General features: G+C 37.3%; 1 long non-coding RNA gene across 1 annotated transcript; it reads right to left on the reverse strand.

The window, feature by feature from the left end:
• Positions 1–1,299: 1,299 nt before the first annotated feature.
• LOC144025799 (uncharacterized) lies at positions 1,300–2,519 on the reverse strand. Its single transcript, XR_013284957.1, has 2 exons — positions 2,181–2,519; positions 1,300–1,621 (listed from the first exon to the last, which is right to left on the reverse strand). It is a non-coding gene; the product is annotated as an uncharacterized LOC144025799 (long non-coding RNA).
• Between the last annotated feature and the right edge of the window lie 2,377 nt (positions 2,520–4,896).

Genomic DNA, 4,896 nt, shown 5'->3' on the forward strand with positions numbered 1-4,896 from the left:
AACACATTTTAACCACTTAATATATGCAAAAATATTTCCAAAAGTTCATTTCCCTTTTTAATCAACAATTTTTGTATTTAACAATTTTTTTTTCTTTTGTCATCACTTTCATTTTTGGTTAATGTATGACATCTTTTTTTGTTTTTTTTAATCTGAGACACGATGATGACCACAGAATCACTACTGTTTATATTTTGTTTTTTGGGCTGTCGTAATCGCGGGCACGTCTCAGTTCTCCTATCTGCTGCTCATGCTAGTTGTAGACATTGACAGGGAGCCACAAACTGAGAAATGAGATACTTGCAGTGTGCTTTTAGCTTAGCTGGTGTGTTGGCTGTGGGACATACCTGTGTCGTTTGAATCCATGCATTGGATCGTCACGGGAGTTATTCTTTTTGGCTCGCGCGCAGTACCAACGCCGGCCCGGGACATACACGTGCACCGAGAGGACTCGATAGCCATGGGAAATACCGAGATGTACGGCACCGGCTTCTGCTAACTGTCTCCATTTGTATGTTGTCACTCGTTGCGCGCGCGCGCGCGCCGTGTCACGAGCACGGAAACACGGAAGTAGCTTGAATGGTGATGCTACTGAAATGTAAACAAAACAAGTAGAGCACGGCGCAGAACTCTTGCTATTGTTATGAAAACCATAAAGCCTCACTCGCAACCGATACGGTCGTTTAGCTCCCCTTGACGAACGATGGTTCGGTCGAATCGTTTTTTTGTTCCACCCCTACTGAAAACGTAACTTGTCTGACGTCACTCCCTCTGGCGAGAGGGCGGAGACGACCTCATCCCATAATGCTTCACGGACCAGTTGAGGATGTAAATAAATTATTTTTTTTACCACTTTTATGGTCCATAATGCACACTTTTTTTTGTTGTGTTGTGTGCCTGTTGGTTAATAAAACTAGTAGTAAAAGTATCATCACTTTTGTTTTGAATGTGCAAACCATTCATGACCAGACCATGGCTGAATTCAGTGTGGTGATCAATGACTTCTGCCTCATCTTCGTAGTTAGGAGTAGTTGTTTGTGACTGTTACAACAGTGAGATAGTTTGCCTTCTTCATGAAAATGTGGAGTAACACATTGATTCTCTGGACAGTAACTTTAATCAGACTACTTTGTAGAATAAAGTAACGCGTTAGACTATTAGTTACTTTAGAAAGCAACTTTTTTGAGTAATGCGTTTGTAACCAGTTTAACAGAACAACGCAAATGATTCTAGGTAAGACTACGGAGCTAAGTGCAGTGGGCTGTGACCATAAATGAATACATCAGAGCAGATAACTTAACAAAACACTTTAGTAACAGTATGTCATCAATTACAACAATAACAGACAAAATGAACCATTAAAAAAAAATAAAATTGGGCCCTTTAAAAAATAAAGAGTCGTCTTAAGTAGTCCGTTAAGTCAAGTCTAAAAGTCTGTGATCACTTGTTTTCTCGCTTGCATCCTTTTCCAAAAGTTCGTGTCAAGTTCTGTTCGTTGGTACTGTCCTACCACACTGTAGAGATCCGTGAATGATGATTCCTCACTGTTCAATCTGGGTGGCTCGCCATCAATGGTTCCAGAATCTTCCACGAGGTTTTTGATCCGTTCAAAAGACCTGACCTGTTTTTTACAAACAGGATTTTACTCATCTTAAAAACTTGAGATAACTATTGTCTATCTGAAAACACCTCTAATATTGTTCAGCCATTTCAACAATGCTGCTAAAGCATTTTTAAATTGTAATGTAACTTAACAAAACAATGCCAAGTCTCATATCAAAATGTATGATGCATCTTTTCATTTCTTATTTAACAAAGCAAAATAGTGGTGGTCACAATAGTGCAAATTAATTACAGCTTATTATTACTGGCTGCAATACTTATTTATACTCAACGAAATGCAACAGGCAATAGAATTGACTGTTAATGACATTCAATAGCACTGTGTAAAAAACACTTCAAAATATACAAAAACATCACTTTCAGTAATATTTCTCCTCATGTGTAAAAGCTTCCTTCATCACATTAACTTCGAAAATTTCACTCAACCAGCTTAGGCATCAATAAACGTTTTTAAAACACTTAATAATATGCTGGTAACATAGCATGGCTAATCGTTAGCATAGCTTAGCGATTAGCTTGTCTGCACATGTAAGGTAACTTGGCATGGTTTAGCTTACCGAGGCCAACAATAATCAAAAAACGCGGATTCGCCCGGTTCCTGATCACTTCACTTGTCTTCAACAGTTGTCTTCGTTGACTTAATTGTGTATAAATGGGTTTTAATCACGTTAAAGTTGTTTCTGAGCGTTCGGTTTCTCTGCTGCGGTGACTCCGTCCAGCGTGCTCGTTCCTCGCGCTCTCTCTCTCCCTCTCTCCAACGTTCACTCTCTGCCTGTCAATCAAGTGACTACGGGGAGGGACTTCCGGTATAAATGAACGTCAACGGCAGATTGTGTTAAAAAAATAACACAATAAAAATACTTTTATGGATTGAAATAATATTATAATGATATTAATTATTTTTCTGTTTTTTATCTTTTTTGTATTTTAACCCTTAATTTCACAGGGTTATACGTTACTAAGTAACGCGTTACCGTCAACACTGGTCACAACGTTGTCTTTCCACCCACTAAAATGGTGGCATCTCCCCCAGAGCTTGCCTGGGAGAGGAAAATTTGGTTTTAAGTACGTTAAACTAGTTTTTATCAAGATGTTGCTTCAATAAAAGTGTTAACAGATCACAACTAATGTGCTAAATGACGAACGAACTCGATGTCCGTGCTTCTCGCAGCTGCCGTGGAGCTGATCCGATTAAATGAGGGGAGCGTATAAACGGCAGATCAGAATGGATTACGTCACATGTAAACAAGTGACCAGAGATTTTCATTCGGAATGACTAAAAAGTCTCTTCGGCTAATGTAAACCAATTCAGACCCACATTTATTCTGCTGGGCATATTTTTTTATTTTTTTTTTAACTTATTTTAACTTTTTCCCCACCAAAAAACAAAACGGGGGGGAAAAATTGGGTTTATCTCATGTTTTTATTTGTCATGGCCACTGCAATCATCTATGGCAAGGGTGTCCAAACTTTTTCATTTGAGGGCCACGTAATGTTCTGAAGAGAAATTGTGTTTAGTCCAAAAAATTGAACAAATATATTTGTGCTTTTGCATATTTAGAAAAATGCTACAGTATATAAACCAATTTATTTGTAATATGGCAGTAGGGTTATTACAGTTTTGGGGAATTTTTAGTTAGTTTTTATTAGTTTTCAGGGTGGTTCTGTTTGTTTTTATTAGTTTACTTCCTTAAAAAAATGGTTAGTTTTAGTTTAGTTTGTTAGTTTCAGTATTAGTTTTTTTTAAATGTCTATTACTTGTGCGGAATATTTAAAAAACAGCATGGAAGTGACGTCATCTGAAGGTGCTTTTCTATTGGCTGCTGCTAAATGACTTCTGTGTGACATACTTTCCAACGTCATTATTCCGATTTATATCAAAATAAAGCTACTAAAAATCACATTTAAAATCATCCCCAGAGGCTCATGCATTAAATTAATTACCAAAGACTAAAACGAAGGACATTTTTGCTATAATTATAGTTAGTTTTAGTTAGTTTTGTAAACATAAAATGTAGTTTCAGTTAGTTTTCGTTTTTTTAAAAGCATTTTCGTTTTTATTTTATTTTGGTAACAATATTGTTTTTTAAATTTTAGTTTTAGTTTTTTCATTAGTTTTAGTTAACTGAAATAATCTTTAATGGCACCTGTTTTTCCTTCCCCTCCCTTCTTTCTCTGACCATCTCCAAACTGTTTTGTTTTGTTTATTTTATGTGAACTGAGTCAAATGCCATTTTTAGCAAATGTCGCGGGCCAATGAAAAATGGACGGTGGGCCGCAAATGGCCCCTGGGCCGTAGTTTGGACACCACTGATCTATGGGTCTGAAAGGGTTACATTGTAAGATAAAATTAATTTAGCATTAAAGGTTCAACAATAAGTTTGCTTTATCAAAATAAAGCTGAGACTACCTACACCCGCATTGCAAAAATCCAAATTGATTCCCTCCACCTGAAAGGCCACAAGGATTATAAATGTTGCTTTAAAGGTTGCAAACTAAGTGTCTCATTTATACACTACATAGTGCTCTGTGCGACCTGGTGGAGCGAGGTAGGGAGTGAATGAAAAGAGGGAACGGTGAATCAGATCAATAACACATTATTTAATGATTGTATGGCAGCGGTTACGTTCAAGAGCACAAATAAAATTCCCCACACACCTCCATGGCTCCACACAACACAAAAGTACGAACCCTCTAAATCTAAAACATGGGTCTCATGATTAAAATACAGCAGCAACATTACACTCTAAAGAGCTCAATGTCACACAGAGATAGTGAAGCAGGTGACAGCGACACTTGTCTTATTGTCAGTGCAATAAAATCTGGCCCAAAAATTGGACTTTGCTCATCCATAATTTTATTGACAAAAAGACAGTCGGTGGGTAATCATACAGCTTGTTAATGAAACAACCTGGACCAATGAAATTTTTATCCTTTTTAGGTTGGAAGGCCTCCATCTCTTGAAACAATAATTTTATCACAGCACAAACCACATGAACAAATGTTACAAACAGCAACAATGAGCTTGTGGAAGCTCCCATATTGATGTGATGGTAAATGTGTGGCATAGATTTGGCGAAGTAGGACTTGTGGAATTATTGTTTGTTTATGGCCCATGTGCCACTCTCAAAGTTCGGCATTTTTGTGCCATGCTGCCAAGTGTCTTTCTATCCTGCTGTTTTACTATGTCACAAAGAATGTGAAATAGATTATTTAAAACAAAGATAATGTAAGAGTTAAGTGTCTGAGATGCTCTGCTACCCCTTGTAATAT

Source organism: Festucalex cinctus, chromosome 9 (assembly GCF_051991245.1).
Source record: "Festucalex cinctus isolate MCC-2025b chromosome 9, RoL_Fcin_1.0, whole genome shotgun sequence".
NCBI classification, from domain to species: Eukaryota; Metazoa; Chordata; class Actinopteri; order Syngnathiformes; family Syngnathidae; genus Festucalex; species Festucalex cinctus.